Source organism: Hibiscus syriacus, unplaced genomic scaffold (assembly GCF_006381635.1).
Source record: "Hibiscus syriacus cultivar Baekdansim isolate YM2019G1 unplaced genomic scaffold, ASM638163v2 tig00001311_pilon, whole genome shotgun sequence".
Taxonomy (NCBI): domain Eukaryota; kingdom Viridiplantae; phylum Streptophyta; class Magnoliopsida; order Malvales; family Malvaceae; genus Hibiscus; species Hibiscus syriacus.
This window is the reverse complement of record NW_024061863.1, coordinates 26,305-39,249: the sequence shown is the minus strand read 5'-3', so window position 1 is coordinate 39,249 and position 12,945 is coordinate 26,305.

Sequence of the window (12,945 nt, the reverse complement as noted above, 5' to 3'; positions counted from 1 at the left end):
TATTAAGATTTTAATTGAGTTAGTCCCGTCAAATAGCTTGATATAAATTAAACTGAAAAAATAATTGATTTTTTTTATATTATCAGTAAGGTTATGATTGAAAATTTAGGATTAAATTTATAAGTAATAAAGATAAAATGTGTAATTATATTAAAGGTTAACAATGAGTGAAAATCAGTAATTAAAATGAAAACCAGTAATTAAAATAGTATCCCTTTATAATTAAGTGGTCATGGGTGCAGTTTATCCTAATATTAAACAAAGAAACCAACACGAGCCGGCGAAGATCAACCCAAATAGCGGGTATGTCCAATCTCTCTCCCTCCTATTTCGTCGTCATTTAAAGCTTCATCACTTCAACTCATCCACTTGTCCGCTCTCTCTCTTGCCCACGGATTCCCCTATGCTTTCTTTCAACCTCATTTTTTTTTCTTTGCCTCTGTCTCTTAAACGAATACATGGCGTCTTCACTCTCAATGCCACCCTCCGCTTCCTTCTCCTCTGTCTTTAAAGCCACCTCCATCTCGCCTTACCTTCCGCTCTCCAAGCTCTCTTTTCGCTTCTCTTCCAGGCCAATCTTCATATTCTTCTCCAAGGTAAAGCAACTTATTCTGAATTTTCTCTGTGTCTTTCTTCTTAGTATTAATTTTAGCTGCTCCGGATCCGTTAATGTCAAATTCCCGAGTATGAAGAGACAATTGAATTATTATTGGAATCTTTGATTAGAAATTCTATCTTTTGTTTCCATTTTCAGTTTTTTTTTAGAATTAGAGTGTGATCTCCACTGTTTGATCAATGTTAGGCTTCAATCCATTTGTTTTTGCTGATAAAATTAGTAGAAGTCGGGACAGAAGATGGTTGTTTTTCTTTGCTTTTAATTCTTCTGGCGTTTAGAAATGTATTAGATTCTGTTTTATTTGCTTAATTCCCCCATAATTTATGCTCTGGTTGTTATTGTTTGATATGAAGAATTGAAGATAACTTTCAGGAAGTGGAAATTAGATATTTTAGCTGTTCTGAAATTGCAAATTGCTTATATACATGTGGCAGTTTAGCTATCTTTCATGTTTAAAGCAAATATGAATTTCCTCTCAGCAACTTCTGGGAAAGTAAAAGTAGATATATTATATCATTAAGGTGAACAAGAAGGTGGAATGCTTGTTTCTTCCATTTTTTCACTGCTCATTTTTCTTTCATTCTTCCATAACTGAAATCAAAGAGTAGTTTATCCAATAATCTAAGAATAGATAGGAGGGGAGGGAAGCAGAAAGCTTTTAGTTCCTTTTCCTGATTTTGTAAATGTTCATTCCGCAAAAAGAAATAGCTTTCTGTCGCAGCATGGTCTGGACTTTCTGTGCAGTGAAAGAGCAAACCACTTGAATGTTTGGTGCCCTTGTCTTTTTCCCCCTTCTCGAGCAGCATGATTGGTGAAACAATATGTATGTGGTGCTAGAAGTGTAGTTTTCTTCACTATGAGTTGAATGTGCGCCTTTCTGTAACAGAAGAAATATATGAGTAAGTAGAGCAGGTGAAAGATTATTGTGCCATCGGTTCCTTTTTAGGCCAAACCTCTGGAGTCTGGACCATGATATTTACAATCATAAACTCAAGTAATTCTTAGTGTCCTCTCTCTCTTTTGGGATAAGTTAACTTAAGCTGAACTGTTTTGAGGTTGATTATAAAAAGTTAATTACAAGTATGTTCTCTCTTTTTCTGAATGATATCTACCTATAATGTGAAAACGCATACCTATGTGATATCTGTCTTCTTCACAGGAATTATTTCTCAAAAGTCAAAAGATATTGCGGCACATAGACGAGATCAATAGAGTTGTTTACCTTTTATATATTTTAATAGATTGTGAGCAAGATACACATGAAAATTATTTTTCCGAATTCAAATAGTTGGAAAATATATAAATTTAAGAGTTAATAGCAGCAAAAATAAAATTGAGTAAAACTGATAATGCTTTCATTTGTAGTGAAGCCTAAAGGACACTTGGGATGGTTATATACTTTAGTGTTGTTATAGTTATAGTTATTACTAGATGAAATTTTTTAATACAATCACGCTTAAGAGAAAAGAGACGCAGAAAATTGCAATTTTAATTGTATAGAGCTGATGTTATTTGCATAATCTATAACACCCCAACCCGTATCCGACCCGGATACGAATCCGATGTGTCAAATTGACTTTTCAAATCATTTACTTTTAAAAAGTAGTCAGAAATTTAAAAATTTATATGTATCAAAATGGTGGAACCCTTAAATGAAAATAATTACGGAAATTCAAACTCAAATTGAAAATAAAAACTTAATAATTTACATAAATACACTCAAGTATGTTTACAAAATATTATCAGAGCATATGCGATTTAAACATTTAATTACATACCAACAACATTTAGTACAACAAAATGACATTGTTAAATCTTTTCTGATCTGATCATCAGTAGAGATATGATGTTTTGACTTGCCCTAGCTTTGTTCTTCCGGCTTCTTTGAACCTACGTGTGAAACACTCACACGTTAAGTCTTTGACTTAGTGAGGCAATAAAGTACGTAATAAAACATTAAAACATTTAATCTTATTCTTAACTTTTATAAACATCATAGAATAAAGAAACCATAATACATTTCACAAAACAAAAACATATATCATCATGCACTGTTCATTCATGTCATTTCTTTTAATAGTTAATGGTACAATACTAAGAACTCAAGGTATGTGAGTGCATTGAGGTTGTGCATTGGATTGTAGTCGAAACTGCCACATATAATTGCACCGAAGTGCCGCGTAAAATAAGCACCGAAGTGCCACGTAGAAATGTCCCGAAGGACCACGTAGAATTGTCTCGAAGGATCGCGTGTCGCGTAGAACCCTCGACTCTTGTCATGCCAATTATACCTTTAGCTCTCATATCACATACTTTTGGGCTTTACCATTTATACATTTTTCATAGCTTATACCACATATTCCTAAAATCACATAGATCAATATCACATGGTATGCAATATAAACAGTGCATGTTCACGTAGTAACATTATCAAAACTATGTTTATATTCATATAAACAAGAATTCGTAGCATTTAATAAGCTTACAAAACATTGTTTTAATCAAAACATTAGAAATAGACTCATCACAAGTCTTATTTGCATAAAACAATATATGTAACACCCCCAACCCGTATCCGACCCGGATACGAGTCCGAAGTGTCACATTGACTTTTCAAACCTTGACTCTTAAGAAAAATCCCGGGAAATTTAAAACTTTATTTAATCAAAATAAAGACTTTATCAGTGTGCTCGTACTTAATGACTTATTACATGCCAACACTTTATACATAACCAAATACATACTTTGTCAAATATTTCTGATCTGATCTTTTGGTAAGGAAAACTGACCTGTCTTGCTCCGCATCCCTCCTTACTCTTCTCGAAACCTACGTGTGAAACAATCACACGCTAAGTCGAAGACTTAGTGAGGCATAACAACTTATAATGCACTTTAAAACATATATTGATACATGCATGTTCTGTTCTATCATGTTATAGCAATTCCATGCATTTTTCATATCGTATAAAATCATATCAGATTAATTGCAGTAAATACATACATACACATAATTCATCATTAACAGTTTATCATATAATCACATACTTTTTCAATCAAACACTATACACACACAACATCATATCATTTCTATAGCATTTATCATACCACTAACTTATATTTGTTCATATCTCTGGATTAGCCCATATACATATGTGAGAACTATCGATATGTGAGTCTATAGAGGTTGTGCACTATGCTGTCACCACAGCTCGTATAAATGCACCGAAGTGCCACGTAGAATTGCACCGTAGTGCCATATAATGATATCCATAAGGACCACATAGAATTCTTTAAGAATCATATACATATGCTAGGGATCAAGTATGTGTCTTTCCAGACTTCACACATGTTCCAAAGAATATACATATGTCCCGAAGAACCGCGTAGACCCTCGACTCTTGGCATGCCAACTATACCCCTAGCTCTCATGACACATAACATGGGCGTTATCATTTATTTCATTTCAAATATTCACATAAACTTGTAATTCACTTTCACATATCACTTATCACATAGCTTCTTTTCATATGATCACATAGTCACGTAGTTCACTTACACGTAGATCATTTCCATATAATTCACATGTCACATATGTCATGTTTTCATATAATTTCTATCATTTCTCACCCAATCACCTTTATTCATGTACACATACTCATCATATCTTGTTCACATATGATCATATACTTCATATAACAGATAGGAACACTTTCACGTAGCTTATAATCATAGGTTTTGTCTCATAACATATACTTGTTTTCACATATATTTCATATCAATTCTTATACCATCACATAATTCCTTTAACATACATAACATATCATGTAACATTATAATAGAAATACTTATAAGTCATATCACTTAGAGCACATATACTTATAGTCACATTGCTTATATCTTAATCTTATACCCTCTCTTAGACATATATATATATATATATATATATATATATATATATATATATATATATATATTCACATGTTCAGGTAATCCACCATTTCATCACATAATTGTGTATTAATATAACTCATTTCATTTCATTTCATATCTATCTATATATATATATCCTCAAGATTATCCTAATATAAATCATATAGCACTCTTATATTTCGTATTCATATTCATCTAGGGCAGACTTATAAACATATCTCACTTCTATTATTTCTCTATATATAATCTAATATGTTTACTTAATTCAATTTCAAATAACTCCTATAATCTTCTCATATAACTTCATAATTTTCTATCATACAACCCATGTGTTATAGTTTTATTTAAACATATGAATCTTTCCCATCTAGCTTATCTTATATGTTCATCTTATCATTTATGTTCAAATCTCCTAGTTAGTGTACTATTCTCACTTCATCCTATAGATCAATATTATCCAGCTTATTTCACTTATCATATAATAATAATTATATTTTACTATGATCACATAGTTTATATCTCATATAATTCATAACCTTTCTTATGGAATTACTTATACTTTATCATCCAACACATAAAAGAACAGATCAATCCATATAATCAAGCATACATACATGCATATTCCACTCATGCCTTTAATCATGAATTCATATGTAACACTTTAGGAAATAGACTCATCGCAAGTCTTATTCCCATCGCACATCGTATACTATTGAATATGCACTCACCTGGCCTCACTAGTCAATTTCAATCTCTTATCTTTCCCTTGATCGATCTTACTTGCCAAACGTTCCGGAATTTCTTTATGCGTAGAATCTACATAAATGTACATTTCGAGGTAATCATTAGATACCTACACCTTTTAATTAGATACTAGCAACTTAAACGAACTTATTAAACCAATATTCCCATTTTTCCTTTAGGGGGAATCGGTTCCCTACTGAGGGGGTATCGATTCCCTCATGAAATTCTGGAAATTTTGTCGTTTGAAGGGGTATCGGTTCCCCTTGAATGGGTACCGATTCCTCTTGCCCAGAAATCATATTTTCAACCCGAAAATTACTTCATTTCCTCTCAAACACTTCATATATCATCCCCTTTTCATTCTTAACTCTAGTACACATACTTAAACCAATCTATATTCATTTATTTCATCTTAAACCTCAAAATCCTATATTCCATACGAGATTCAAAAATCATACCAAATTTTCAATGTGTTCTAATTCCAATTCTAACACTTTATACTTCTTAATTAGATTGATGACAAGTCAAATTCATCCTTAGAATTTCAAAAACCTTTCTATATCAAAACTTCATTTCTAATCTTTTAATAGAAATTCCTTTCTAATTCCCCCTTCTTGATGTTTTAAGTTTATACAAGCTTTCCTTAAGCTTATATAACCCCCAAAGATTCAAAACCAACTTATAAATTCCAGAAATTAACAGTTAAAAATCAAACTTACCTTTAAGCTGGAGCTACGAGAAGAAGAAGAAGAGAGCAAGAAAAAGGCTTCCAGAACTCTCCCAAAACCCACGTATATCACCTGTATTTAAAGGAAATACAAAATATCCTTTAATCTGAAAAGACTAAATTACCCCTTTAATTATCCATCTATGCTATTCAATCCATCATCAAAATTCTTTACTTAAATCCCAACACTTTTAACTTATTTCAAAATTGAGCACACAGTTTCCAAAATTTACATTTTAGTCACTGATCCGGCTTTTGGGGATGTTACAAATCTCCCCTCCTTATAAGAAAATTCGCCCTCGAATTTTCACTGAACATCTTAGTAAGAACATATCTTGTAATGTTCTTATGTTGCTTCCCTGACTTATTCTTTCTTGTCATCATAAGAAACTTACTTTTCAATCCTTAAGTTTCCAACTATCTTTTCGTTTATACATCCTCTTCTGTTGCTTATCATATAAATAATAACCAGTAATACCAATCCATTGTTGTCTTTTCTCTCATTCGATTATGCATTTTTCCTTTGACCTTTCTAAAATTCCATATAATGTCACTCATCACGTTGACAGTACATCCATCTCATTACTCTATATCATAAATCCATCTATTTCTTCATAACTCTCTAATTACCTCATAACCATACCAAACTTGTATTTCGTCATCATTTGACCAAAACACAACTTTAGATCTTCTTCAATGTGATTAAACATATACTTTAAGGAGTCAAACAATATTTTCACATCACCTTGCACACTTGTCTTATTTCTATATCAAAATTGTTCTCTATACTTCCATATTTATCGTATCTGATTCTTTTAAATGAATCCCTTTCATTTCTTCATTCCTTATTCCTTATACATCAATCATATATTTCCTTTCATATTCACATACTCTGGTCTTATCACTTATACTCATCTTTATGTACCAATCTTCATTGCATCCTCATTACTCTGATAACCCATTTCTTATACATAGCTTCATTCTTTATCATTTATTATACTTGTATTTCCTTCATGAAGGTTCCATGCAAATACTTATCTCTGTTTCTACATCATAGCTATCTGCTCAGAATATACAACTATATTCAAATTCACATCATAATCAATTAACTCCACTATATCTTTCCTCCAATCTTATAACTCTAGCACCTTTACTCTGACAGTTAGATAATAACTTTTGTTCAATCTAGGGCACAAGCCCTATTATACCAATCATATATATCCTTTCCAATCTAGATTATCTCAAAATTCGCTTACTCAACTTATCAATTTCACCTCTATTCTCATACATCCTGAAATTTCTTTTGCACAAACTCAACATTCTGACTTCCTATGTCCTATAATCTGATCATCGATATACACATTCTCAAACTCTTCTTATCAATCCTCAGCTTTACTTAAATATACAAATTCTTACTTCCTTTTCCTTTACTATACCTCATTACTATGATCCAAATATGCAACTATATCCAGATCCATTGCAGATCTGGTTATCATATCCTGACAATATCTTATAATCTTATAATTCCAGTACATTTTTATCACATACTCTAGTTAGCCAATGCTAACTCTTTCCATCTTAACTGCAAACCCTTATCATAAACATACTCTTGTTTATGCGCAATATTATCACTTCGTTTCAAACTCATAAGCTCTGACTTATACATCTTATACGCTTGTCACTGATGCACTTATCCTTGAGTTCTTCTATACGTAATCATCACGTCATTAGATCTTTTTAACATTCTTATGGTGACACCCGTTCACCATCTTCTATCTTATTCACATAATAGCAAACTACACTACATCGTTTTTCAAATTCCAAACGATGAAAATTTTCTATCATTATTCAGATATGATTTCAGTTTTCTGAAATCAACTTTTGATCTTACTAGGCATTTCCTGAGGTGTCCGCTCTTCATCCTGCCTGGCCAGGGCAAGTGAATAGCTATCACAATCAGGAATGTCACCTTTCATTTACTTCGAAATTATCATGATCGGATTTCTACTGTATTAAACTATTCTTATTTTATTAGTAAGACAACGTATTCCTTACACTATCAGATCATAAATTTTTCAATCTATGTTGGCATGTACACCTTTTTTGACATTTTGGACTTCGGTTTATGCCGAGAATCGGCTAAACCATAGCTCTGATACCATTAAATGTAACACCCCCAACCCGTATCCGACCCGGATACGAGTCCGAAGTGTCACATTGACTTTTCAAACCTTGACTCTTAAGAAAAATCCCGGGAAATTTAAAACTTTATTTAATCAAAATAAAGACTTTATCAGAGTGCTCGTACTTAATGACTTATTACATGCCAACACTTTATACATAACCAAATACATACTTTGTCAAATATTTCTGATCTGATCTTTTGGTAAGGAAAACTGACCTGTCTTGCTCCGCATCCCTCCTTACTCTTCTCGAAACCTACGTGTGAAACAATCACACGCTAAGTCGAAGACTTAGTGAGGCATAACAACTTATAATGCACTTTAAAACATATATTGATACATGCATGTTCTGTTCTATCATGTTATAGCAATTCCATGCATTTTTCATATCGTATAAAATCATATCAGATTAATTGCAGTAAATACATACATACACATAATTCATCATTAACAGTTTATCATATAATCACATACTTTTTCAATCAAACACTATACACACACAACATCATATCATTTCTATAGCATTTATCATACCACTAACTGATATTTGTTCATATCTCTGGATTAGCCCATGTACATATGTGAGAACTATCGATATGTGAGTCTATAGAGGTTGTGCACTATGCTGTCACCACAGCTCGTATAAATGCACCGAAGTGCCCCGTAGAATTGCACCGTAGTGCCATATAATGATGTCCATAAGGACCACATAGAATTCTTTAAGAATCATATACATATGCTAGGGATCAAGTATGTGTCTTTCCAGACTTCACACATGTTCCAAAGAATATACATATGTCCCGAAGAACCGCGTAGACCCTCGACTCTTGGCATGCCAACTATACCCCTAGCTCTCATGACACATAACATGGGCGTTATCATTTATTTCATTTCAAATATTCACATAAACTTGTAATTCACTTTCACATATCACTTATCACATAGCTTCTTTTCATATGATCACATAGTCACGTAGTTCACTTACACGTAGATCATTTCCATATAATTCACATGTCACATATGTCATGTTTTCATATAATTTCTATCATTTCTCACCCAATCACCTTTATTCATGTACACATACTCATCATATCTTGTTCACATATGATCATATACTTCATATAACAGATAGGAACACTTTCACGTAGCTTATAATCATAGGTTTTGTCTCATAACATATACTTGTTTTCACATATATATTTCATATCAATTCTTATACCATCACATAATTCCTTTAACATACATAACATATCATGTAACATTATAATAGAAATACTTATAAGTCATATCACTTAGAGCACATATACTTATAGTCACATTGCTTATATCTTAATCTTATGCCCTCTCTTAGACATATATATATATATATTCACATGTTCAGGTAATCCACCATTTCATCACATAATTGTGTATTCATATAACTCATTTCATTTCATTTCATATCTATCTATATATATATATCCTCAAGATTATCCTAATATAAATCATATAGCACTCTTATATTTCGTATTCATATTCATCTAGGGCAGACTTATAAACATATCTCACTTCTATTATTTCTCTATATATAATCTAATATGTTTACTTAATTCAATTTCATATAACTCCTATAATCTTCTCATATAACTTCATAATTTTCTATCATACAAGCCATGTGTTATAGTTTTATTTAAACATATGAATCTTTCCCATCTAGCTTATCTTATATGTTCATCTCTTATCATTTATGTTCAAATCTCCTAGTTAGTGTACTATTGTAACATCCTCCATGTCGGATGAGTGATTAATTTGCAAAGTTTCAACATTTGGTGATTAAAGTAGAATAATTATATAGTTTAAAAAGTATGGTTAGTAAATATGAGATGGAGGTAAGGATCAAATGGTCATTTGGAAGGAAATTTTAATAAAAAAAATATATGTTATGGGGATATATGAGAACCCACGTGGAGTATTAGGTTCCAGAATACTCTCATTCCTTCTTTCTTATTTCTTCTCTTCCTTCTCCAAACGTGGGCTTGCAATTAAAGGTGAGAAACTGAACTTGGTAGTTTCTTTGATTGTTAAGATTGGAAATGAAAGCTTGGATGTTATATAAGCTAAAGGAAAGCTTATATGACATTAAAACAACAAGATAAGTGTTTTAGAGATAGATTTGGAAAATGAATTTTTAGATGAAATTTTGATAGGAATGAGTTTTTAAAGTTTGAATAAGATTTTTGACTTGTCAAGAAGCTAATTAAGAAGTATGAGGGGTTAGAATTCAAATTAGAACATATTGGAATTTGGGTTGGATTCTTAAATGCTATATGGAGAATTAGATTTCTAAGTTTTAGAGGTATTTAATGGATAATAATTAGTTTAAGTAAGTGTATGAGAGCTAAGAGTAGTAAAGGGATTGAAATATGTAAGTTTGAGCTGAAATGGGATGATTTCCGAGCTCAAATTAGGATTTCTGGGTTAGGGGAATCGGTACCCATTCAATGGGAACCGATACCCCCTCATCGTATAAGAAATTCCAGAATGCTTGAGGGGAATCGATACCCCCAGGAGGGGAACCGATTCCCCCATGAGAAAAAAAAAAGAAAGAAAGAAAGAAAGAAAAGAAAGCAAGACTAAGCTATAATTTCTTAAATTAGTATGCTATTAAAGCTTAATTGCAAGACATAGACATCTGATGATCATCTTAAAAAATTATGTTTATGTAGATACCGAGCCTACTCGAGTTCGGGAACAATCTACAAGTAGGATCGATCGAGGAAAAGGCAAAGAAGTATAGGTGAGTGCATATACATAGCATGAATATAGTAGTATATTCAGTTCTAGACTTGTGATAAGTCTAGATTCCATATTTTGACATATGATTACATTCCATATTATGATACATGACATGAATTTGTATTAAATGTATTACATGACATGAATTCATATTATATGTATTACATGACATGAATATGCAGAAAAAATTATATGAACTATGTGATAAAGGTATGTAAATGATATGCCTATGTGTTAAAGGTATGGAAATACTATGTCTACGCGATATGAACTACGGGAAATGTATAAGCCCATGTTATGTAGATGAGAACTATAGGTATAGTTGGCATGCCAAGGGTAGAGGGTATACTCGGTTCTTTAGGACATATGTATATCATTTGGAACCTGTGTGAAGTCTTGAAAGACACATACTTGATCCATAGTATATGTATATGATTCTTAAGGAATTCTATGTGGTCCTTATGGACATTATTCTACGGGCACTTAGGTGCAATTCTACGGGCACTTCGGTGCAATTCTACGGGGCACTTCGGTGCATTTATACGAGCTGTGGTGACAGCATAGTGCACAACCTTACATTACTCAAATACCTTAGGTTCTCAATATGCTATCATGGGCCAATAAACTTATTAATACAAATTTATAAATGTTACAGTCATACACTTACAGGTATGGGTATTGATGATGTATACTACATTGATTAAGTACATGGTTGCATTTCATCTCATATGATCATGACATTTTCATTACAATTGCCTTATTATTATTGCCTCACTAAGTCGATGACTTAGTGTGTGAGTGTTTCACACGTAGGGTCCGAGGAATTAGACGAGACAGGTGAAGCAGCTTGACAGTATTACTCCTGCAACCATCAGATCGGAAGCAACTTAAGCAGTAGGTCATTTTGTGATGTAAATAGCAGTTGGCATGTAATTAAAGGGTTAAGTTGTGTATGCTCTGAATATTTTGGTAAACTTATATTACAGTATGTATATTATTGTATTTTCTTAATACAAGTTCAAATATTTTACTATTATTTATTAAGAGTTGTGTTTTAAAGTCAATGTAGTATCTCTGACTCATATCTAGGTCGGGTATGGGTTGGGGGTGTTACATTTAATGGTATCAGAGCCATGGTTTAGCCGATTCTAGGCATAAACCAGAGTCTATGGAGTCGTTAAATGGAATACATGCCAACAAATAGTGAGAACTTCTGATCTGGTATAGTGTGAGTATGCTGTTTTGCTAATAGGATAATGTGTTTATTCTTATTAGATGTCCGGACATAATAGCTCCCGAAGTGAAGCGGGAGAAGATAGGCATGCTGAAAGCAGTAATTCACCTGCCCTGGCCAGGCAAGGTGAAGAACAGGCATCTCAAGGAGTGCCTGTGCAAGATCAAGATACGTTCTTCAGAACGTTAGACGCTATTCTGACGCGTCTTCAACCTCCTGCTCCATTAACTCAAAGAATTAATGTAGCAAAAGAGTTGAGAAGTTTAGGAGCTCCCGAATTTAAGGAAGAAGCTGAGGAAGGTCCGGTGTCAGCGGATCTCTGGTTGAATGATTTGAAAATCATGTTAGATGGTCTCCACTGTTCCGAAGTGGAGAAATTAGATGGAGTTGTATCTTTATTGAGGGGTCAGGCGAGGATATGGTGGACGAACGTCACCATGAGAATGTCAACCGACCAGTTGACTTGGTCTTTGTTTGTAAAAGAATTTAAAAACAAGTATATTGGAGATCAGTTTATCCGCCAAATGAAGCAGGAATTTATGAGTTTGAAGCAGATGAGCCGCTCTGTGTATGAGTACGAATGTGTGTTTAATAAGCTGAGCAGGTTTGCAGCTGAGCTTGTGCCTACTGAAAAAGATGCTTGCGAGTGGTTCGTGGAGGGCTTGCGCCCTAGACTTAAAGAAATGTTGATAGCATTAAACTTGTCCTCGTTCCAGGAGGTGATCAATCGTGCAAA